Source organism: Notothenia rossii (assembly GCF_949606895.1).
Source record: "Notothenia rossii genome assembly, chromosome: 1".
Classification (NCBI taxonomy): domain Eukaryota; kingdom Metazoa; phylum Chordata; class Actinopteri; order Perciformes; family Nototheniidae; genus Notothenia; species Notothenia rossii.
Genome location: NC_136912.1, coordinates 10,470,492 through 10,495,692, shown reverse-complemented (window position 1 = coordinate 10,495,692; position 25,201 = coordinate 10,470,492). Strand labels below are relative to the sequence as shown.

The 25,201-nt window shown below is 40.1% G+C and overlaps 1 protein-coding gene and 1 long non-coding RNA gene across 2 annotated transcripts in view; both read right to left on the bottom strand.

Annotated features, from left to right (window-relative positions):
- The window catches only part of LOC307028849 (protein ELFN1-like), an 83,877-nt gene that overhangs the window by 37,639 nt on the left and 21,037 nt on the right, over positions 1-25,201 (bottom strand). The window contains exon 2 of the mRNA XM_079664199.1: positions 22,133-22,201. The gene's annotated coding sequence lies outside the window, so the exon portion shown is untranslated. The remainder of the gene's footprint in view (positions 1-22,132; positions 22,202-25,201) is intronic.
- On the bottom strand, positions 2,111-4,327 carry LOC307015471. The gene is made up of 3 exons (XR_013801549.1): positions 3,998-4,327; positions 3,058-3,099; positions 2,111-2,919 (listed from the first exon to the last, which is right to left on the bottom strand). It is a non-coding gene; the product is annotated as an uncharacterized lncRNA (long non-coding RNA).

The window sequence follows — 25,201 nt, the reverse complement described above, 5'->3', positions numbered from 1 at the left end:
GCCACTGTAGGTCTACCATCATTAAATAATAAACAAATTTACACATTTACAATCATTATAATCAATGCAACATAAAACATTAAAACATTAAAATGCAAAAGTAAGCTTACAAAGATCCATTAGAACACACTCTGTTAACAACAACCACAGATGTAAATCACTTTATAGCTAACTCTGGTACCTGAACTGTCTTGTACACGGCCCCTGACAAATAAGCTAATAAATAAAAAAAATTAAAAAATGATGTAGCTTATGTAACAATATTGCTACCTGAGATTGTAGTAGAGCACTCTTTAGTTGCTACTAAATCGTAACATGGCGTGCCTTTGCACTTGCCCATTTATCTAGTATTGCATCGAATGAAACAGTTTGTGCCACACTGTTTTCAATTGAAATGACTGCTAATTGGGTTAAGCGATCATTGCTCATGTTGGAACGAAGGTATGTTTTAATCAGCTTTAGCTTGCTGAATGATCTCTCGGCAGAGGCAACTGTCATAGGCATTGTCAGGAAAACTCTCAGGGCTACTGTCAGATTTGGGAAAACCAAATCAAGGTTCTCCTGTAGGAGGACATTTAGTTTATCCAGAGCCTTTTCATGCCCCCTAAGTAGACGGCTTGCTGGGTAAATTTCCTGAATGATATCCCTTGAAACATCATCGGTAGCCAGTGCATATCTTGTCACTGATTCCTCCAACTCAGCTTTTGTCATGTGTTCCATTTTGTAAATGAACTTAAACTTTTCGGACACAAGCTGAAGATTGCAAAATCTGTCAGACAACTCCTGAATTACAGTGTCAACAATAACATTAAAAACCATGCACCTAAAATGGGTCTCAGGTTCCTGTTCAAAATGGCCAGTGCTTGAATCATCTCCATGAAATCTCTTTTGCTTTCTGCAACGTCTTTCCTTAAAGTCAGGGGAAGCATCCATCTCAATGGCTAGTCTGCGTGCAATGTCAAGGGATTTCTGAAACCCCTCCTCTCTATACTTACAGAAGAATTCTTTCAGAGAATCGATCATCCTTATGGCAGTGTCCATCGAAATGTTCACTGCTTGCATTGCCTTGCTAACAAACGTGATCTCTGACAATAGATCATACCAAATCAAGAGGCACATCAGAAACTCCATGGTAACAATCTCGCCAGAGAGCGACTTTGCCTCTGAGACTGTTTTGCCGTCTTTTTCCACTTCCTCAAGCTTTTCCAAAGCGTCAAGAATCCCCCCTAACTGGAAACGCACAGCATTGACAGAGTCTATTTTCGCCTCCCACCTGGTTTCACTGAGAGGCTTTAGAGTAATGTCCACAAACTCTTTGAGGATATCCCACCTCTTCACCGAAGCTGAAAAAATGGTGTACAGTCTCTGGATAGTGCCAAAAAAGGTAAGACACACTCTGTTTGATGATGCAGCATCACATAGGAGAAGGTTGAGACTGTGGCTACAGCAGGGGATAAATAGTGCCTCTGGACACTTCTGCTGCACCAAGGCTTGAACACCTTTGTGTATACCTCTCATATTCGAGCCATTGTCATAACTCTGTCCCCTACAATTCTTCAACTCCAACCCCAGGCTATCCAGCACCCCAGTCAGTGTTTCTGTGAGACCTTTACCAGTTGTGTCCTTCACAACTATGAAGCCAACAAAAGACTCATTGATGGTGGCTTTCTTTTTGTCGTCCGTATGAACATACCGGATTATGACTGAGGCCTGCTCCTGCTTTGAAATGTCAGGAGTGCAATCCAACTCCACAGCAAAGTACTTGGAGGCTTTGACCTGGGCACAAATTTTACCAAGTACACAGTCTGCAATTGAATCTAAAAATTCATTCTGAGTGCACCAGGAAAGATATCCTGTGGTTTTTTTAGCCGCTACCTTTCTAAGATGCTCTGCTAGTGTGACATCATATCGTGCTATGACCTCAAGGACACCCAGAAAATTTCAATTTTTAGGATCTCCTAATGTAGCATTCTTCCCCCTCAGTGGCAAATTCCTTTCTGCGAGAAAGAGTATGCAATCGATCACTCTCGTTAACACGCTTCTCCAGTGTGCCTTTTCAGCTTCTATGGCTTTTTGCAAGGTACTGCAAACCACTGGTTTCATGGTGCTGCAGCGTTTTTGAAAGACTCTGCCAGTTATTATATCCCACCACAAAGCGTGTGTCAACAACGCTAGCTCCACCGAAAAGTTTACACGCAAAACAATACACCTTATTCGTACTTTTAGAATACAGTAACCAATCTCGTGCAACTTTCTCTCCATTTGACATTGTGCGAAAACAATACGCTTTCGAAAAACACCTTCTAGACTTCTCTGATCTTGGATATGGCCCATCAGGACATTTGTGTGGGCCATTTTCAACAACACACTGCCTAAATGAGTCCCCAATCTGATGTGGTGGTGGCCAGTCTGATGGATCTTCTGAGTAAGGCCTTGACTCAGCCCTCTCCTCTTCACCTCTCTGTTCCACAACCTCATCTTCACCTCTCTGTTCGACATTCTCTTCCACCTCATCTTCACCTCTCTGTTCCACATTCTCTTCCACCTCATCTTCACCTCTCGGTTCGACATTCTCTTCCACCTCATCTTCACCTCTCTGTTCCACATTCTCTTCCACCTCATCTTCACCTCTCGGTTCGACATTCTCTTCCACCTCATCGTCACCTCTCGGTTCGACAATCTCCTCAAATTCCACCTCTGTGGTGAGTGGCTCTCCATCTCTGTCTGCACTATTATCCCCAAAAAGGACACAGTGAATAGGTTGGTCAACAGAACTTCAAACCATACTGGACATTGAGTTTTGTGTGGTCAAACTAATAGAACTCCTACTACCTGACATCATCACTGGTCTCATCTCTACTTGATGCCATCGCCGACCTCATGTCTGTCTCATTCACTCCTTGCCTGTGTTCTTTTCCACTAAGATATATTGTCAAACAAACATTATGAAATAGATTTTCCATATTAGTTTTTCCTTATTAATAATATTAAAATAATATTAAGAAATGAATCTGTTGGTATCAAGACCCCTACACTTACACCTAATGTTAGACCTACCTGTTGCCTTCCCCTGTCTTTCCTGAGCCACCATCCTCACACCTGAATAAAATGAATTCACTGTTAAAGCGGCTGTCTAAATTAAATTATTATATCAGCCCAGTGATAAGGCAACTTAATAATAAAAAAAACAACACTATTATGCCGTGTAAGGTTGTGCTGCTGTTGAAAGTACATTCACATTTTGGATTTTAAAAGAACAAATAAAAAACACTATTATGCCGTGTAAGGTTGTGCTGCTGTTGAAAGTACATTCACATTTTGAATTTTAAAAGAACAAATACGGAGAGCTACTTAGCACAGACCTGTAAAGAGATGTGACCCTGTAATAACAGCTTCTGTGTCACCAAACAGATGTATAGCCTGTATGTCTGACAGCACAGCTAACATAGACAGCTAATGGCAGCACAACATATTTAAATGATTCCATGGTTAGCTATGTTTTCCAGCTTCTTGACATTTATTGTGCATGCTACCTTATATTTACCAGTTGTTATTTTACCTTAATACAATTTGGACGTGACATGCATGGGGTTTAACCAAAATCTAAATGTAGCTATCAGAAACATCGGTTTGCATTAAAGCTAGCCGTAAACCACACTTCAGCTGCTAGTGTTAGCAAACACTAGCCAATCTGAGAACAGTCTGTTAACATGAACTGACATTTGCAAGCCTCTTATTTGGTAGCAAATGTGTGCATGATTCCATGATAAACCAGAGTTATTGCATTAGTTATGTTTTCCAGATTCTTGTCATTTATTGTACATGCTACCTCATACTTTCCATGTCAGCGCTGGCGCAGCAACATTGGTTTGCATATTCTAAGCTAGCCATAAACCCACCCACCTTTGGCTGCTACATGCCCAGTGTTAGCATACGCTAGCCAGTCAATATTTCCAAGCACAGACAGACGTCACACTTTAAATCATCCTATTCCTACCTGTTGCCTTTCAACATCCACTTATTTAGCTGTTGTCGCATCCCTTGACACGCCGTCTCCTTTTCCCTCTTTCTTTTTCTATTTTCTGCCCCCGACCGCTTTTTTGGTTTATCCATGATTTCTTTTTGACGTTAACTCACAACGAGCGCCTGCTCCTCAGTGTTCACGGCGTCCCTGCTCGTGCTCCCTCCTCTATGTCAAAATTCTATGATGGAATCTTATGAGATAGGGCGCCCTTCTCTAGCATATTACTCCTCTAAAATGTTTTAAAACCTTAAGGAAATGCAGAAACTATTTAGAAACATAAAGAAAATACCATTTTATTTTTATTTAATTTAATTATTTTTTTTTACCATCGCTTGTTGGGCGCCCCCACTGGTGTGGCGCCCCTATGCGTCGCATATAGTGCATACCCACTTTTTGCGCCACTGTGATCGCCCATATTGACGCACCTAATTCCTAAACTTCTAACAGATACAAAATAAACCGATCCTTCAGCCTCATATGAGCTCTCAGACACGTTCAAAATTAAACTGTCATCGCTGTCTGAGCTTGCTGCTGTGTGCGCCATCGTGCGTTTACATGCAGATGCTGGGATCCTGAACGGTGCAGCTGGAGCGCTGTGCCCGCGATGACGTCACACATAATTTGGCAGGACTTGAAGAATCCCCGAGAAGATCCAGAAAACGGTCAACATTGAAGGGCAGATTAATGGTTATCAAAGTACAAATATCCAAAATCAGTTCAGTAACGGTTTTCAAGGGGACAATATTTACTCAAATTGATGGGTTTGGATGATGGGGTAAACTCGTGTCACAGGCTCTTTAAGGGGCCTTTGGCTTTTCTTGCCGGGGGGTGGGTGCGGTGCGGTGCCCCCACAAATAGAATCAAATTCTGTGGGAAACACTGCATGTACATGTTTTCCTGGCATCAGTGGAAGTAACATATTGTTTTTATACTGAAGCGTGACACACCATCTCTATCGGTCTCTCTCTCTCTCTCTCTCTCTCTCTCTCTCTCTCTCTCTCTCTCTCTCTCTCTCTCTCTCTCTCTCTCTCTCTCTCTCTCTCTCTCTCTCTCTCTCTCTCTCTCTCTCTCTCTCTCTCTCTCTCTCTCTCTCTCTCTCTCTCTCTCTCTCACACACACACACACACACATTGTGCACTGCGTCCCTCAGTCTGCACCTACATGTACTGATGTTGTCAAAGCTGGATTTGATTTTATAAAAAAAGACTTACACAGTTTATCCATTTAATAACTTTGTTGAAATTGAATTTGCTCAAGGATTTATTTATTTTTTAATGGTGATGACGTGATAAAGTATGAGCACAGGCATTCAAAACTTGTATTAAAAAACCCTCAACAAAAGCTTCAGTATCTTTACTTGAGCAGCTGCGAGGAATAGCTGTGATCATGTTGGTTTTACATGGAAATGAGACATGAGGTAGTTGAATACAGTAATTAAAGACAATGATGCTCTGACCTCCTCCTTTAGAGAAGGGCAGACTCCTCCTCCGGTATTAAAACCGTCCACTGTTTTAATACTCTGTGAATAATCGCTGAACCAATTTGCATAACAAATTTATTTTTGATCGATATCTCTGAGGTGCTGCATCAAAGCTTCATTTCCACTGACACATCTAGCGACAAATAATCAGTTTGACCACCGTCATATTTCACCAGGACTTCTTCTTTTTTCTGTCGACCTTCTCATTTCTCCGTATCATGTCCATGCAATTGAATACTTGGCGAACATGCGCTTATTAAAAGGGCCATTCAACACCACTCAGATGTGTCATAATGCTCTTCCCGTACATCCAGCAAGATGAAGTACATCCATAAAATCAGAGGTTGTTAGGAGATTAATTCAAAATGTCAAATCTTATCAAAGTAGAACCAAAAGATTAACGAATAAGTGATAACTTTTTCATATTTCCTGCCTGAGTCATCTTCTCTATCAAGCTCAACATTTTTGTAAAGCATTGATGTCGTTTTCTACCAATGTTTCTTGCTCGTATTATTAAAAAAAACATGTATTTCCTTCATGGATAGCTGTGTTTGACGTATTGGTGCTGATAGAAGTCAGACATCCGTTTGTTCTTTTTTTTTCTGTTCATATCTCCTCAATGATTCAGCTCAGACGTGCTTGAAATGTGACTTTATCAATTCTAGAGCCAGCAGGAAATATTACGACTTTTGATGATTGGACGGTCTTATCTCTGAGGTGAAATATTTTTCCTGAAAACGAGATGTGCTGTAATAGAGGCTCTTACAAAGATGCTCCTGCTGAGCATTAAAACATGTGTGACAAAAGAATTACCCAGCGTCACATCTTACAGACACACACATTCCCATGTACTAAGGTCATATAACAGACTTACATTCATAAACTGCACACGTGTTGTCCCCAATTGCTAAATAGTCTTTAGTCTAACATGTGTCTACTCTGCTAGCCTGAATCAGAAACGCACGCACGCACGCACGCACGCACGCACGCACGCACGCACGCACGCACGCACGCACGCACGCACGCACGCACGCACACACACACACACACACACACACACACACACACACACACACACACACACACACACACACACACACACACACACACACACACACACACACACACACACACACACACACACACACACACACACACACACACACACACACACACACACACACACACACACACACACACACACACACACAGCCTGTTCCTAAAGCAGCTAGTGAAAATGTCAAATGTCACTATTATTAACAAAACAAAATGCTCTAATTGAAATCCAGTTGGGGAATTTAACTTGCTATACTTTCCCCTTTACACATCTGAAGCTACTTGTTCTTTATTTAAATGCCAAACAATTGCAGCTTTGTATTTTTTAGCCAACTGATTTCTTGCTTGTACAGTATTTTTACATTGCGGTACGTTCATTAGGTTTAATTTAACAAGCTATGATAACAACATTGTCAAAATACCACCTGCTAGCTTCATCAGTCTGATGTTTAGTCCTTGTTGTTATGTACTTTAATATACAGTATATATATATATATATATATATTCAGATTCAAAATTAAACTTTAACTACCGGTATATGTTGATTTTTCAGGTGTATCCTTTTCATGATAGGACTCAGTGATGTAGGTCTGAGGTCACATTTCTCTCTTTGTGTTTTTCCTGCAGAGGTTTAAAAACAGGTCAGAAAAACACTTTCCAAAGGTACTGTATTCGGGAAGTGCTGAAATAATTCACTGTAAACTGTAGAAGAGCTTTCTCCGATGAATAATTATGTGGTTAAACTTTCCCAAATCTATTCTAAATGAAGCACTCATAACAGCTATCACAGGACTTACTTCTCACACACTGTTTGTTGCAGGAAATGAGCTCTTTCTTTCACAGCGCCTCACCTGACTTCCCCACCACAAAACCGACTTCTTCACAGCTTATTTTTGGTTTCTGTCGCCGCAGACAGGTATTGTTTTGGATTTGTCACAAGCTTAGAGTCTGGTTCTAAAGCGAGGAACGAGGGATTATTCTATTAGTCATTTTCCCTCACCAAAATAATGTAGTGGGGAAGATTTAATATGGTTTTAGGTGCTGGGTGGAAGGAGATCTGACTAGGCGGCAGATTTACAGAGAGGTTTCAACCATTTTGCATAATCCCAAGAGACATCTGTCTGTGAGTGTGAGTCCCACCTTGCAAATTTCACATTTGAAGAATTTAAATGAGATGCTTTAGGACAAGACACACAAACAGACTTTAGCAAACACACACGGGCAAAGATGCTAATTTCAACAGCTAATCGGCTATTTGAGGCTAATCTTAGCTGCCCCAAAGCATGAACACACTTTGAAATCTGATTCTGATTTAAAGAAAAACGTTTTAATGTTAGTGTGTTGTTGTGCGTGTGTGTGTCTATGTGTGTGTGTGTGTGTGTGTGTGTGTGTGTGTGTGTGTGTGTGTGTGTGTGTGTGTGTGTGTGTGTTTGGTAAACCCCCACACCAGAATGTGTTAATCTCTGTATTACGTTAATATCATTTGTACATTGTTTTCATTCCTTATTTGCAGAACCTGACAGATATGAAACACTTGATACCTAAGTCATACACACACACACACACACACACACACACACACACACACACACACACACACACACACACACACACACACACACACACACACACACACACACACACACACACACACTAACACTTCCACACTTAAAGGCACACACAGATGCATCTTTGTCTGTTATGTTATCTTGTCCCTGGTAGTTCCTCTGCATACAAAACACCCTTCCTCTTTTTTGTGATTCATTTGGTTTGTATTCCGTTTTGTTTTTCCTCGTGCGTGGTGTCGCATTGCTAGACGATCGTCTGTCACATCTCGAAGGCTTCGGTGCACGTGTGGGCCAGGCCGTTTTAACACGAGGCGAAGCTACGTGTTTGATTTCGATCTTCTTTCAACTGTCAGCCAACTCAGCGTCAAATTCTCTCCGTCTGTCTGTTGCTCTGTCTGTCTCTGTTCCTACAGCTGTCACCGCCACGCTGCCGATACAAAACGACACAAAACGAGACACCAGGTCGCTGACAGGATCTATCCGAGACATTTCTACCATGTGCTGTTGCTTTGGCTAAGTTTAGAGTTTGAACGTTTTGATTTGGACATGTTAACACAGTCAGTTGACGACGTCTTTTTGAACTTTTTCTGTATATCCCTCTGAATTAGATCTCCCTCAAGCAAAAAGTCAACCGCAGGCTTTCGACCTCAGCAGGTTATAGGGTTCAATCCAGGAGACAGTACTGACCTTTTAATGCATTCATTTAAGACTCTAAATGTAAGTGTGTGTTGTCTGCTCTTTTGCAGTCCAAGATTTTAACCCTTTTTGTTTAAGAGCATTATTGCGTGTTAAGTTAATCCAGAGATTTTTTTCTTTTTTACAGACTTTTAAAATTATAATAATAATAAATGATATTTGTATAGTGCTTTTCTGGGACTCTAAGTCGCTTTACAATATAAGGGAGGATTCGGGTGGGGGGAGTACAAACAAACAAGGACCAAGAAAGACGATCAACGGGCATGGGTTGATGGGGGGGGGTGGGGGCTATGAGTAGACAGAGAAGAAGAGATGAGTTTTGAAGCTGGACTGGAATACTGTGAAGGACTCAGAACTCACGGAGATCTTGGGGGAGGGCATATCAAGAGGGAGCTGCAATAGAAAAGGCTCTGTGTCAGAAGCTGCAGAGTTTGGACTTGGGGGTGGATCTGACTGACCGTGGGGGTTGCTAGGGGGTGCGAAGATCAGTGTAATGGGGGGCCAGATGGTGGAGTGCTTTCTAGGTGAGGACCAGTATTTTGTAGTTGATGCGGTGAGAGACGGGAAGCCAGTGAAGTTCTTTGAGGGCTGGGGTGATGTGGTGCCATGATTTGGTGCACAATAATGTATGACTTGACAAGATTTGTGCGATATTTATGGCTGTTGTAGAATGAGGAGGGACGGAGATGGTTGAAGAAAAATAAATTACAAGATCTTAATCTCCTGCGGAAAACCCAAAGAGACTATAAATGCATGCAGATGCAGATATATGCCATGGAAGACAGAGTTTTAGCATTTTTACAGCATTATTTATGGGTAATGTGTTCCTAATTGGAACACAAATCACACAAACAAGAAAAATAGAACCTATCGACTTCCTCTAATATGGTCGGTTTCATAATTATTCATTTGACAAAAAATGTATCAATATTTGCAAATGGCACACGTAGCGGTTGTTCAGTCAGGTATAGACGAGGATAATTAGTATGCGGATGATGGCAGAGTGCTGAAATGTGTCTGCCGCTGTGCTTTATCAATACACCAGGATGGATGTGCTCTGCGTGGGGCTCCACTCGTCTAATTTGGATGTTTATTGGAGCCCACACCCATCCGGAGAGCTATAGGACGACTTTAATGATAACTCATCAGGCTGTGCACACTTCTTCTTCCTACTTTATCAAATCTAAAGAGCTATATTGAAGGAAGATCCTTATCCTAACCTTGGCTCATGTGGAAAGTCCAGCTTTAGATGCACTAAGCATAAGGGTTTATGTAGAAAAGTTGAATAGGAAGGTATGGAAAACATGCATTTGCAGTATTTTCAAGGTTTATTTGCATTTTTAAACTGGTTTGAGAAGATTTGTACCTGGATTGTGTGTTCTCTCACGCACTCAAGAATTTGTGCTTTTTCTTCTTTTAGTCAATGTCAAATAAATGTGAACAGAAAAATATGGAGGAAACGCACATGTGCAGGTACTTGACTAACTAAAATAACTCAAATACAAGGTATAATGTTTGTACTGCAGTGCTGTAATGTACAGCTGTTTCTACACGGACCACTATTGCGGTAAGCATGTTGTAACTTCCGGTTGTTGTTGTCATCTCCGGGTATCCCGTGTGCCTGTTCTGTTGCTGATAGCTTGTTATCTTAACTTAATCGATCGTTTTAAAACTCTTGATCACGGCAACTGCCTGACGTTGTAATCACACGTTACTACAGCTTAAGCACTCACAAACTCTCCTTCTCTTAGCGACTGTAACTCCACAGTTGCCTACACTCTTTTCGGGTTTGCTAACGGTAGCTACTTTAGCTTGATAGCTAGCCATGGCTCTTTCCCCACCCTCGGGTGCTATTTCCTGCTCTAACTGTCTCATGTTTGGTTACTCCCCTACCTCCTTTACTGGTACCGATACATGTGTTAAATGTAGTATAGTTGTTAGGTTGGAGGCGGGAATCATAGCCATAGAAGCCCGGCTCCGCATCTTAGAAAATAACTCAGCTACAGTAAAGCCCATGTTAGCCGGTGCGGACCGGCAAAAGGTAGCTCCTCTTAGCCGTCCCCCGGCAACTCCCGAGCAGCAGGGAGAATGGGTGACTGTTCAGAAGGGGCATAACGCGAAACCCGCAGGTCCCCACCAACCCGTTCACGTATCTAACAGATATTCCCCACTCAGCGAGACACCCGCTGAGAAGCCAACTCTGGTTATTGGTAGCTCTATTATGAGACACGTGAATTTAGAGACCGATGCCTCCACAGTCACATGCATTCCGGGGGCCAGAGCGGGCGACGTTGAGGCGCATCTTAAACTGCTGGCTAAAAATAAACGTAAATACAGTAGGATTGTTATTCACGTCGGTGGTAATGATGTTCGTTTACGCCAATCAGAATGCACCAAACTTAATGTGGCGTCGGTGTGTAGTTATGCTAAAACAATGTCGGACACCGTAATCTTCTCTGGTCCCCTCCCCAATCTGATCAATGATGACATGTATAGCCGCATGTCATCATTTCAGCGCTGGTTGTCTTGGTGGTGCCCAGCAAACAATGTGGGCTTCGTGAATAATTGGACAGCCTTCTGGGGAAAACCTGGTCTGATTAAGAGAGACGGCATTCATCCTACTTTGGAAGGTGCAAATCTCATTTCGGCAAACATTTCAGGGCTCTGTGGACTTAATCCATGACAAACTGGAGTTGAGACCAGGAGGCAGAGTCGCAGTCTTACACGCTTCTCTGCGCTCTCTCCTAGGCAGTCATCCATAGGAATCCCGACCCCAATAAAATACCCAATATTAACGGTGTGTGTGTCTGCCCAAGGACAATTTAAGGTAAAACCTAATAGAGGTGTCATACATAATAACCTAATAAAAGTAAATGTAACAACTACTACAGTGCAACAAAACAGGAAGATTAAATGTGGTCTCTTAAACATAAGATCTCTAGCATCTAAAGCAATACTGGTAAATGATTTAATATCAGATTATAATATTGATATATGCTGTCTCACTGAAACTTGGTTGAGACATGAAGAATATGTCAGCATAAATGAGGCCACTCCACCCAGCCATATCAATACTCATATTGCCCGAGGCACGGGCCGAGGAGGTGGAGTTGCAGCAATCTTTGACTCAAGTTTACTTATCAATACTAAACAAAAATTAAATTATACCTCCTTTGAAAGCCTCATTTTCAGTCTTACGCATCCGACCTGGAAAACTTTGCAGCCAATCTTATTTGTTACAGTGTACCGTGCACCAGGTCCTTATTCAGAATTCTTATCAGAATTCTCTGAGTTTTTATCAGCTTTGGTACTTAAAACAGATAAAGTAATTATCGTAGGTGACTTTAATATTCATGTTGACGATGATAAAAATAGCCTTACTGTTGCATTTAATTCTATATTAGATTCTGTTGGTTTCTGTCAGAGTGTAAATAAACCAACCCACTGCTATAATCACACTCTTGACCTTGTTCTGACTTATGGTATTGAAATTGAGCAACTATTAGTCGAACCGCATAATCCTGCTTTATCCGACCATTTCTTAGTAACTTTTGAAGTACTGTTACTAGACTACAAAGCATTAGCCAAAAGCTCCTGCAGCAGAAACCTATCTGTTAGTGCTATAGCCAAATTTAAGGAAGAGATTCCACCAATACTTAACTCGATAGCATGTCTGCATGTAGGGGAGGAAACTTATACAAAATGTACACCCCCCCAAATTGATCATGTTGTTGATAGTGCTACAGATGCGCTGCGAATAAAATTAGACTCTGTTGCTCCTTTGAAAAAGAAGAAAATAAAACAACATAGATTAGCTCCATGGCATAATGCCGAAACCCGCAAAATAAAGCAAAAGTCGAGACAACTTGAAAGGATATGGCGTTCCACTAAACTTGAAGAATCTCGTTTAATTTGGCATATTACTCTCAATGAATATAAGAAAGCACTGCGTAAAGCGAGAGCAGCATACTACTCTTCATTAATAGATGAGAATAAGAATAATGCAAGATTTCTTTTCAGCACTGTAGCCAGGCTGACAGAGAGCCACAGCTCGACTGAGCCTTCTATTCCCATAGCACTCAGTAGTAATGATTTTATGTGCTTTTTTAACGATAAAATTGTTACTCTTAGAAACAAAATCAATGACCTCTTGCCTTTGACCAGTATAGTGTTATCAACAGCTCCCGGAAACGTAAGTTCTAATAATATTACACTAGATAGTAAACTAGAATGCTTTTCAGCCATAAACCTTGAACAATTAAATTCAATGATTCTCTCTTCTAAACCATCAACGTGTATCTTAGACCCGATTCCAACTAAGCTGTTAAAAGAAGTTTTTCCATTAATTAGCACTTCTTTATTAAATATTATGAATATGTCTTTATTATCAGGCTATGTTCCAAAATCATTCAAAGTAGCAGTGATAAAACCGCTTCTTAAAAAGCACAACCTCGATCCAGAGGTTTTAGCCAACTATAGACCTATTTCTAATCTTCCGTTCCTCTCAAAAATTCTTGAGAAAGCAGTCGCAAAACAGCTGTGTGATTACTTAAGAAACTATGATTTATTTGAAGATTTTCAGTCTGGCTTTAGAACACAACATAGCACAGAGACAGCTCTGGTTAAAGTCACAAATGACATTCTAATAGCCTCTGACAAGGGACTTGTCTCTATTCTTGTCTTACTCGATCTTAGTGCTGCATTTGATACTATCGACCATGATATCCTATTGCAAAGACTAGAGCACTTAGTTGGCATACAGGGAACTGCTTTAGGCTGGTTTAGGTCTTATCTATCTGAACGCTCTCAGTTTGTACGTGTCAACGATGAATCTTCCATGCAAACCAAAGTTAGCCATGGAGTGCCACAGGGCTCAGTGCTTGGACCTATTTTGTTCACCCTATATATGCTTCCATTAGGCAATATTATAAGGAATCATTCTGTAAACTTTCATTGTTATGCGGATGATACTCAACTATATTTATCAATCAAGCCTGATGAAATTAATCATCTAAATAAAATTCAAGACTGCCTCAAGGACTTAAAAACGTGGATGACCTTAAATTTTTTGATGTTAAACACGACCAAAACTGAAGTTATTGTACTTGGCCCGAAGAATCTACGAAACAAATTATCTAAAGATATATTAACTATGGATGGCATTAATTTGGCCTCCAGTGAGACTGTAAGGAATCTTGGTGTTATATTTGATCAGGATTTATCCTTTAACGCCCACATAAAATCAATTTCAAGGACCGCCTACTTCCATCTACGTAACATTGCAAAAATCAGGCATATCTTGCCTCAAAACGATGCAGAGAAACTAGTCCATGCATTTGTTACTTCAAGGCTGGATTATTGTAACTCCTTATTATCAGGGTGTACCAAGAAGTCAGTCAAGTCGCTTCAGCTGATTCAAAATGCTGCAGCTCGTGTACTAACCAGAGTTAGGAAAAGGGACCACATTACTCCTGTTCTGGCTGCCTTACACTGGCTCCCTATAGAACACAGGATAGAATTTAAAATTCTTCTTCTCGCCTACAAAGCCCTTAATGGGCAGGCGCCATCTTACCTTAAAGAACTCATTATACCCTATTGTCCTACTAGGGCATTGCGTTCCAAGAATGCAGGGTTGTTGGTTGTTCCTAGAGTCTCTAAAAGTACAATGGGAGCCAGAGCCTTTTCTTATCAAGCTCCACTTTTGTGGAATCAGCTTCCAGTTTGTGTTCGGACGGCAGACACCCTATCCGTTTTTAAGAGTGCGCTTAAGACTTTCCTTTTTGATAAAGCTTATAGTTAGGGCTGATTAGATTCAGCCCCTAGTTTTGCTGATATAGGCTTAGTTTGTCGGGGGACATCTTACTTCTTCCTTCTCTCTGTCTATACCTGTGTACTCTCATGTTCCGATTAACCCAGCTTCCCCAAATTTCTTTCTTTTTGGTGTCTATATACGCCGGGATCCGGAGTCATGGATGATCCTGCGGTCCTGTGTCATGGATTGCGAGTCCTGGATCTTGAGTCGTGGCTGCGGTCCTGGATCATAAGTCCTGGATGGATATCCTCGTGGATTCATCTTCTTATTATACACACATGCATTTCAAAACATTTGGACTACCTATGTTGCAAATGTATTATCTTTTCAATTTACACACGGCATCTATTGCACGTCTGTCCGTCCTGGGAGAGGGATCCCTCCTCTGTTGCTCTCCCTGAGGTTTCTCCCATTTTTCCCTTTAAACTGTGGGGTTTTCTCTGGAAGTTTTTCCTTGTACGATGTGAGGGTCTAAGGACAGAGGGTGTCGTATTGTCATACTGATATTCTGTACAAACTGTGAAGTCCACTGAGACAAATGTAACATTTGTGATATTGGGCTATATAAATAAACATTGATTGATTGATTGATTGATATTGAAGAAAATGTAGTAAGCTATTGTACTTAAGTAAGATTTTTGGGTACTAGGACTTTACTTAAGCATTTCCATGTTATGCTACTTTAAACTTCTACTCCATAGTACTTAACTTTGTACTACTACATTTATTTTGTTATTAGTTTAGTATTGAGATTATAAACTAATATAACATATAAATAAACCAATACATAAACTATGATGGTTGGTTAGGTTAAAGTATTGGCATGAAAATATACTTAAAGTACCAAAAGTGAAATGTGTGTGTTACTGGATTATAATTATTAATGCATGAATGTGTTCATCTCAATATCTTAAGTAACATTTTCTTCAGGACTTGTAACAGAGTATTTTCACAGTGTAGTAATTCTACTTTTTCAATATCTGAGTACTCATTTCACCTCCGGTAAACTGTTATGTCAAATATTATCACACTTTTGAATTCTGAATATTTATTTGTTATGTCAAATGTTTTAATTAACACTTTTTGCTTTAGTTTTAAAAGTCCATGGCTGTTGAGCAGTATACGAGCTATACGATAATGAGCTCAACATATGCAGAGTTCACCACCTCGGCTGTGAACGAAGACTGACACACCTCCATTAAACGTCTTCTGAGCAACAAACTTAAATCATCATCATCGTGGGCCAGAACGTCAGACCTGCATCGTCAGCAGACACTAACAGCCCCGCAGCAGCCATTGTATCATTACGCACCGTTACATCCCGCCAGTCATAACAGCTCCTGATGGATCACTCAGGAACGGCTGTAATTTATTATTTGACGTGTGTTCTACTGCATGTTTGAACCGATGTGTAAAAGCTGCTGGAATGAAAATCTTGCTTGAAGAAATTGCTCTGTGTGAGACTCTTTTGAGAGCTCACGACTCGAGCTGGAGGACAGATTAAGGGACACTGTGGAGTTTTGGACCGCTGGAGGCACAGCATGACCAAACTCTGATTCCCAGAATTGTTTGTAACCTGCGTTCTGCCAGCAAGAGCATGAGTCAAGTCAAATTGCCCATTAAAATGACACAGCAACAGAATAATTGACTTTTACAGCTGTGTTTTTTACAAGAATGAGAACAAATACAGGCCGTCAAAAGTACATTTAGTCAATTTTGAGGTACTTTACATGAGATTATTATTTGTGTGCTATATTTATACCTCCACTCCACTCAATTTGGAGGCAAATATATCGTACTTTTACTCCACTATATTTATTTGACAACATTAGTTCGTATGAAGGTTCATATAATTATTGAAAATGTTAAATTAGCTATTTATTTTTGAGATTTTATTATGGAGTTAGATACCCGGCAGTATAAAAACTGACTACAATTAAACAGCCTTTACCAGTTGTCAAATTAAAATGATGAACAACTTCCTATAATCCAGTGATATTATATACATTATGTGGGAAATAGGTGTTCTGCATAACAAGTCCTCTTGCTTTTGGTACTTTTTTTATATATAGATGCTAATACTTTTAATTTTGAATGCAGGACTTTAACAGAGTATATCTACACTGAAGTACAAGATCATCTTGACATAGAAATAATCTTTTACATAATTTGTGAGTGACCAAACCGTTTGAGACCCACTGAGATAATTTAGACTAAAGTTAACTATCTAAACACTCTCAGAGAGTCCTTTAGCTCACCTGAGCCTCTCAGTCTGTCAGGAGAGGACTCTCCTCCAGCTTGTTGTGGAACAAACAGCTCCTTATGTCCGTTAGTGCAGCTAGCTAACCAGATGCTAACAACACGGTCCCTCCTGGCACCGGTGCTTGCCTCTGTTGCATTCACTGAACACGGGAAATTACATTCCTGCCGTCCTCTCTAGTGTCATGATGAGGTTCAGGTAAAGCACGGTTAATGTATTATATTATTGAGGGAGAGTTGTCCGGGGCTACAGAAAAAACATTCGGGGCTTTAGGCGACGCCACTGCTCATCCCCCTGACAAATACTTTCAATGCAGAAATACACAAGCTGTGATCATGAATGTTGCTATTATTTTCATTTTCGGGTTCAAAATGTAAAGTGCGCAGATACATTTTTTATATTCAAGTCGAGTTTTGACACAAAAGTCGTCCAAGTCCAAAAAGCTTTATTTTTCTTTCCTTTATTTTTCTGACTTCCTCTGAAAAAGTCATTGGTGCAGGGTGAGTATTGCAAAATCGGAGTGCAAGTCATTAAGCGAAGTGTTATTAGTGTTTCTTTTATGAGCACTTTTAAATTGCTTGACTTCGATTCTGCACCTTACCCTGTCTCCATTTTCCGTCCTTTAAAAGCTCCTTTTGTATGTTAGCAATAGTGTTTTCCCCAATTACAATTTGCAGGAAACACAATCACTGCCTGGATTGTGGTAACGGACGATCTCTTTTCAACTGAATGAAGCGCTATTATGCGAGTACTTCGTGACTTTCCACTCCATTTGGATCCATAATAGTGGGCTTAATAACAGAAACAATTCTCTGTATAATGAACAATTCAACAGCACCGCAAACTGCAGCCTCCAAAGTTATACCACCCTTGAATCACAACCTCTCTAAAACAGTTCAACAAAAAATGAACAGGACTGATGTTCTCGACTGCATCTGTTTCAGTACATACTGTAGCAGCGTATACATGCTTAATGGCAAGGTTTACGTTAAGTGTCTTTAAAAAGTAAACCTGGCTTTACTCTGCAGTGCATCTTTAAAGAGGCCCTATTATGCATTTCAAGGATTTCCCTCTCCTGTAGTGTGTTGGTTTGTGTGCATGTCAATGGTCTGCAGAGGCTAAAATCCTAATGTTCCCTCCAGATGGAAGTTTCTCTCCCACACACCTGCCCGAAATGCCTCCATTAGACTCCTTTGTTTACTTCCTTAAAATAATGACATCACTTTGCACTCTGGTTCAATTGGCTATAGCGCTCCAACACATTGTTTGTGATCTCTAAGAATTTGACCAATCACAATCAGAGCAGACTGGGCTCTGGTTTCAGACAGAGGGTGAAAAGAGGTGCTGCAGCACAGGCAGTATGAGAAAAATAAAGAGCTTTTTGAACATTAAAGCATGGAGACATGTCACAGTAGAGACACAACATAGTGATATACACCTGAACATTAGCAGAATAGGGCCCCTTTAAAACCCCAAATAACATGTTTCTCAGTTTATCTCAGAAGTCTATAATAAAAATGTGCCTGCGTCTTTCTTTTAGTTTTATAATAAATCCCAATTTCTCAGTGAAAGTGACGCACACATTGTTTTTGTCGTTATCTTTTATTCATCCGGCAGCTGGGCCTCTGTAAGACGCACAGAGCAGCACTTGTCTTCCCTGTCAGATTTATCTGCCCTCTTGTAATCTGAAATTCCACTTAACCCAAAATCCCTCATCTCTCCGTGCACTCTTTTCACACCCAACCGCTCTTGCTCTCCCCTGCCCCATTTTTCTTCCCCCTATCTGTTTCTTTCTCTTGTATGCCAAGTTGTTAAAATTGAGCTCTCCATCTTTTTTCCTGCACACAAAGAGGTAAACACAGCCTGGAAAAAAATAGCATTCATCTCTGCATCCATCTCTGATTCTGGGCTCAAAGATGAGAATCCTTTGGAAGAAAATTCTCTCTCTCACACACACACACCCACGCATACACACACAGACGCACACACACACACAAACACACACTCTATCTCTCTCTTCCTATCTCAACGCAAATTGAATCTGTGGTCCTGACAGGGCAAGAGGACAGGAAGGACGAATAAAAATCACCTCATTACACACAATCTAACACATCCCTCTCGCACACACACACATGAACAGACAGACACACAAACAGGTCACTCACATGCATTAGAGATGGAAATAGAAGAAGGATCGTGGTCAAAATGTCATTTGGTGTGTAAATGCTGACAGACGAGGGCAGGAGGCCTTGAGATCCGAGACGCAGTTTAGCGGGAATAACGGACGGATATACTGAGCAACAATGATGTGCACACATGTGGTGGTTAGAATAATGATGATTATGATTACACTGATGAATGATGAAGGTCACTGGGACAATGTGAGTGGTGAAAGTGACGATAATGATGATGTCCTCACAATCGTTATCTCGTCCCTTCTCTCAGTGATGAAGACCGTGATTTTTTTCGTTTTCGGCTGCACATGAATGTTTTCGATGGTGTCTGTGATAACTCCATGTTTGACCGACGACTTCCCGCAGCCCCACCGTGACTGCAATTTAGAGTCCAAGGTGCAGCTGAAGAGATTATCGATCACAGCAAGCGGGTTAGATGTTATCCTAACAAGATCTGCAGACTCGCCTGCTGTTCATTTTTTGTTAAGAATCTTAATTTGTCAACAGCTTTTGGAGTCTGGCAGGTTTCAGGGTTAACATTTGGTTATTTTATTAAATTCCGCTGGATGAATGTTAGTCGGAATGGAAAATAATGTGTTATCTTATTAAGTGTGTTGTAAAAGGAAGTTTAACCTGCACTAGTTGATATTTTTGGCCACATGGGGGCGTGACAGAAACAAGTTATGAGATCAATGCTGATTTTGTCCACTTTTTGGCCAAAGTAAACCCTATTTTCACATAAAGCTCTTCAGCTTGTTTTTGGTCTCCACCAACCCATTGACCTTGTGATACGGTTTGAAACAAGTCTATGATAATCCGGACCCAAATTCATACAATTCACCTGTGAAACAAACCAAGCACTCATTGGCAATAGCCGTGTAGCCTATGTGACCACAGCTACTCTTATACTTTCACCACTTCATGCATTTGAGGGGTCAAATTGAAACAAACTGGGTCCAAACAGGAATCTGCAATATCCTTTGAGTGTTATTTTTAAATCATAGAATATAACTTCCTCATAGAAAACAGGAGATGTTGCTTCAGTGATTGATATAGACACAGCTCTATCCCAAAGATTGTAGTGAAAAGTGAAAAAGCAGCATCAAGACTGCTTAGATGCCCTTGAGCAAAATCCTTAACCTGCCTTCTGCACATCACTCAGTTTAATCAGATCATACTGTGTTTGTACTGGGAAGCTTCCAGGTGTGAATGTGTGTAACAATATTCATTTGAGAGTATTTATTCTGTAATTTGGGGGAACCTCAACACTGAAACACAGCTGCTTACCTGCTGCTGACACTCTGGGTGCTCCTCCCTAGCACACTGGAGTATACTGTAATCAACAACATGTGATGAACTGCATTTCATACCAACGCACTAACCTAATGGTTATTTTAGGAAAGACTGGGTGAACATAGAGCTAATTGGCAAGATGCTTCATAGTATACATCATACTGTGATGTTCTACAGGGTAAACATAATGCCGAAGGCTGTAACATTGTCTCTTAATACGCAAAGAAGTTAAAAGGGGATATATTTGTATTTTTTGGGTTCTCCCTTTCATGTAGTGTGTTGTATCATTTTTGCGGCATGTAAATAGTCTGCAAAGGCTAAAATCCCAAAGCTCCCTCCTGAGGGAGTTTCTCTCCCACTCACTCCCCCCATGCCTGAAACGCCTTTGTTTACTTCTGTAACATAATGACAGCTAGCTAACCAATCAGAGCTGACTGGGCTCTGGTTTCAGACAGAGTGTGAACAGAGGTGCTGCAGCACAGGCATGAGAGAAATAAAGACCTTTTCGAACATTAAAGCATGGAGACATGTCACAGTGGAGGCAGAAAATACAGATATAAACTCTGAAATGACCATAATAGAGTGCCACAGTGACGCGTCCTAAAACCCGGACGTAAGTTAGCATTTTACCACTTCCGGTTCCTTCGACAAAAAAAGCAATGCAATTTCTCCAGGATTTTGGAAGATAGCTGGAAATAAGGTCTGTGGTTGAAACACATTTAAGAGACGGATCATGTTTTGTTCTACGACATTAAATACATCAGCAGTGACCCCACTGGTGATTTTTAAAGAGTTTACCTGTCTGAAAAACGATGTTTGTTACCAAGTGGCTGAATAGGACTACAGAAGTTGTCGAGGCTGTTGTACGTCATTACACCGAACACGTAAACACTCCCGCTAAGTTTGTTTGCCCTGTTCTGCTTGAAAGCAAGTACCTGCCTCCTGCTAACTGTTAAAACAAACGCTTCAATTTGTAACATTTTGAATCTGTAGTTTTGAATATGGATCTTAAGTTGGCGTGACGTTGAAGCAGCGACCCTGCTGTCGTTCGTTTATAGCATAACGTTAGCATTTTGCTTCTGGTGAATTCGAAAATTATAAAAGTAGGGTAGACATGTGGATATTATCCGGCTGAACAAAACGTGATCCGTCTCTTATGTGTCAACCACAGACCTTATTTCCAGCTATTTTCCAAAATCCTATGGAGAAATTGCATTGCGTTTTTGTCGAAGGAACTGGAAGGAGTTTACTTCCGGGTTTTAGGACGCGTCCCTATGGCACTCTATAGGGCCCCTTTAATCTTGCTGGACATTGAGCTCTCTGTTTTCTGCCACAAAGCCTGCCGTCCTTGGGTGGCTGTAACCCTTACACTTTGACAGCTCACAATTTCTCATGAAGGGGAAATAAAATCATATTTTCTGCACCTTCTCTCTTTCTCCCACACACACAGTCACGCAACACAAAATACACTCTTGCATTAGTGTCAGGAACGTTTCCCAAAAGAAATAACGAGTAAATCACATGATGAATATCCTGTTCACCCTAGAGCAGGCATGTGTGCACTTGCACGCCTGCTTGCAAACCTTGTGAGCATTCTTTAGGTGTTAAGTTTGTTCCTTAGATTTGCTGCATGTCACTTTCTGTCTGGACTGTTAAAGCAATGGTCTGTATTCTGCTGACATCTTCTCATCTTGCAGCAAAGGTTCGCTGAGAGTGAAAGCAGGATGGAAAACAGACAGAGTAAAAGAGGAAGGAGGAATCTTTTTTACCTTTTTTTTGCAGATGGAGGACTTCTCCCAACCAGCAGAGCCTTCAGTGTCAACGCACTTTTCACATCACTATCAACAAGAGAGGAAAGGGGGAGACAGAGAGTGGTTAGAAGGACAAAGGTGAGACATTTGTGAAAATCATTTTTGCAGCATCACAGTCTGACAGTCTGCCACATTAAGAAACCCCAGCACAGGGACAGCTGGGCGGCATTAAAAAATAAAAACCCAGCAGTGTAGATTAAGTTTGGACTCAGCTTTTTTCCATCCTTACTGCGGTAAAGTGAAACTTAAAATTGATTCTTACAACACAATGAATAGGACACCTAAAATCTCTATGTATGTCAGAGTGGGAGGAGAGATGGACTGAGAAATGGGACGCAGACAAGGATAAAATTAGAAATTGTTGGAATAAGGGCTGTGTGCAGGGAAAACATAGGGGGATTCCCATTAGAGAGACGGATGAAGGGACTGCTGAGGATGACAGCAACATCTGACAGCTGGCAATGATGATGGACAGAGAGAGGGAGACGGAGAGAAAGAGCTCCTATTTCCAAGGCTAATGTGAGCCTCTGCCTCACAGGAAAAAAACAATTTCATACTGAATGTTTGCAACCTTCTCTGTGCTCTCTGTCACATGACTAAGTGTCAAGTAGACCTCTGTGGATGAGTATGTTTAGTCTATAAAGGGGAAGAAAAAAAAATACTTGAATAATTCAGACTGTAGACGAAGCAATAGAAGTACGCCCAAAATACCAACCAGCAAAGCAGACCTCTGGATACTGTAAAGGGTTTCAGTTTTGAACAAAATATGATATACAGTATATGAAACACCTTCACAAGGATAAATGGACAGGTTTCTTTTAGTTTAAAACTCCATCCCCCGCCAACAACAAAAAGCCTGAACAACTATTTTGTATCTGCAAATGATTGTTACATACACAATATCATGCATTTAGGTATAGGCTACAAATAAAAATGTTATGGAATTGATTGTCATTCTTACCCTATTACTTAGATGGCTTGAATAAAGTCATATAGGCCTAATCAGAGGCTTATATAGTTGATAGGTAGATGTTGTGCTTCAGAGTAATTATTTTGAACATTCCTAAACGTCTGATAAGTCACTGTCGCTGAATGAGGTATACCACAGAGGTGATTTAGCCTGGGGCCCACTGAAGAAAGTATTGCAATATTAATTCATATTTATTAGTGAGTAGCCTAATAGTCTAATATCTCATATTAAAAAGTTGTCTTTTTACTTTATAAATCATGCAGAGTTATATATTTCTTCAGTTTTTAGAGACGTTATAATGAGAAATGTAAATGTGAGGTGCATCAAATAAGAATATAATTAGGAGAATAAGTAGTAAATAAATAATAAGTAAAAAGGCAATCAAAACTAATTGCGTGTTTAATATTTAATCTGAAATATGAAACTGTTCATTTGTTTTCTTTATTTACTTTTTGTGATGTCATATGACTTTATATGTCTGGCCCATACATTTTGAATACAAAATGTATGATGTTCATTTTATGTTCTTGAATAAAAAGCTAACAAAAAATACCACAAAAAAACGTTGCTTTGAAAATGTGCGCAGTTGGATATGAACGTCATTACGTCAGAGGAGCTCATTCATTGCTGTTAACGTCAAAGTCATCACTGCGGTGGGCGCACTTTAGGCGGAACTGTTGGAGCTTAAACTTTTGCAAAACTGGACTATAAAAGCAAAAAATAAATGTTGGCGATAGTTAGGATTTACGTGACCCACGACAGGGACGGAGAAGTGTACATTCTTTCCAAATGGACTGGTACAACAGATTATATTGACTCTTTGGCTAAGCTAACGTTAGCTTGCAGTCAGAAAATGCACTGATGTCCCAGCCTGGTTTTTTCCACAACTATCGCCTAACAGCCTTATCTACATATTGGTGAGTTTGTAAACATTTTATATTTCTGATATTCAGCTTCATATTGAATCGAACTGTTTTGTGATATAGTATTGTAATTTTATGACGCATATTATTTAATAATTTACGCAGTATTACGCTTTATACAATTTACCGATGTTCCTTAAACGCCTCATCATGCAAGTGACGTTACCGTTACAAATGCAACAACAAAAGGCTACTATTCAAAACCAAAACCATTCATATAAAAACGTACACGTTTTATATTTAATTATGCTGTATATATATGTATATATATATATATATATATATATATATATATATATATATACCCCAAACTTTTTTTTTTTAATTTCATGAACGATTTTCTGTTAAAAACGCCTGTCCCCCTATTTACATTGTTGCTACAACAACAAGCTGAAGCTAGCAGTTATTTATTGGTGTAAGCGTTCTTCAGTAAATTATGATGGTGTTGCATTACCATATTCAGTAGTAGCCATTTCTACAGCTACAGTGTTTTGTAAATGCACAATACTTTCTATGGTGACTTCAGAGCTGGAGTATTTTGTAAATCAACAGATACTTTACTCTAAATGTACACTGATTCAACACATGGACAGGCCAGATGTCATGGTTGCTCAGCTAGGGGTGGACTGTCAGTTCATAAGAGGTTAGATAATATACAATTTGTTGCAGGGCTTTTAAAAATGAATGTTGTTCAACTATGAAGTGTTCATTATATTATGTCCACCCCTCTAAGTCTATTAAACCAAGTCCTCATGATAATAAGGGTTATTTGATTCCCTTGCAGCATATTCCCAAATGCCAAGTGTATTTGCAGACCTATAAATTAGATTTGAAATTTATGAAATAATCTTCTCTGCAAAATAATCAGATTATCTAAATTTTGTAGGATAATTTGATGCAAATTGACTGAATGTTTTTTTGTGGATGCAATATTCTGTCAAGGTGATTTTCTGCATCCTAACCTCTCTATGGTATGATTTGTCATCTGCGCAGCATTGTAATTAGATTCAGTCAATCAGTCTTTGATTCAAAAGTGATACAAAACACAGGATTCTTCATGTAAATTACATTTGATAGTATTTTCCTGACATCAAATTATCTGTTGTTAGTGCTGACATGTAAAGTCTAAGCTTC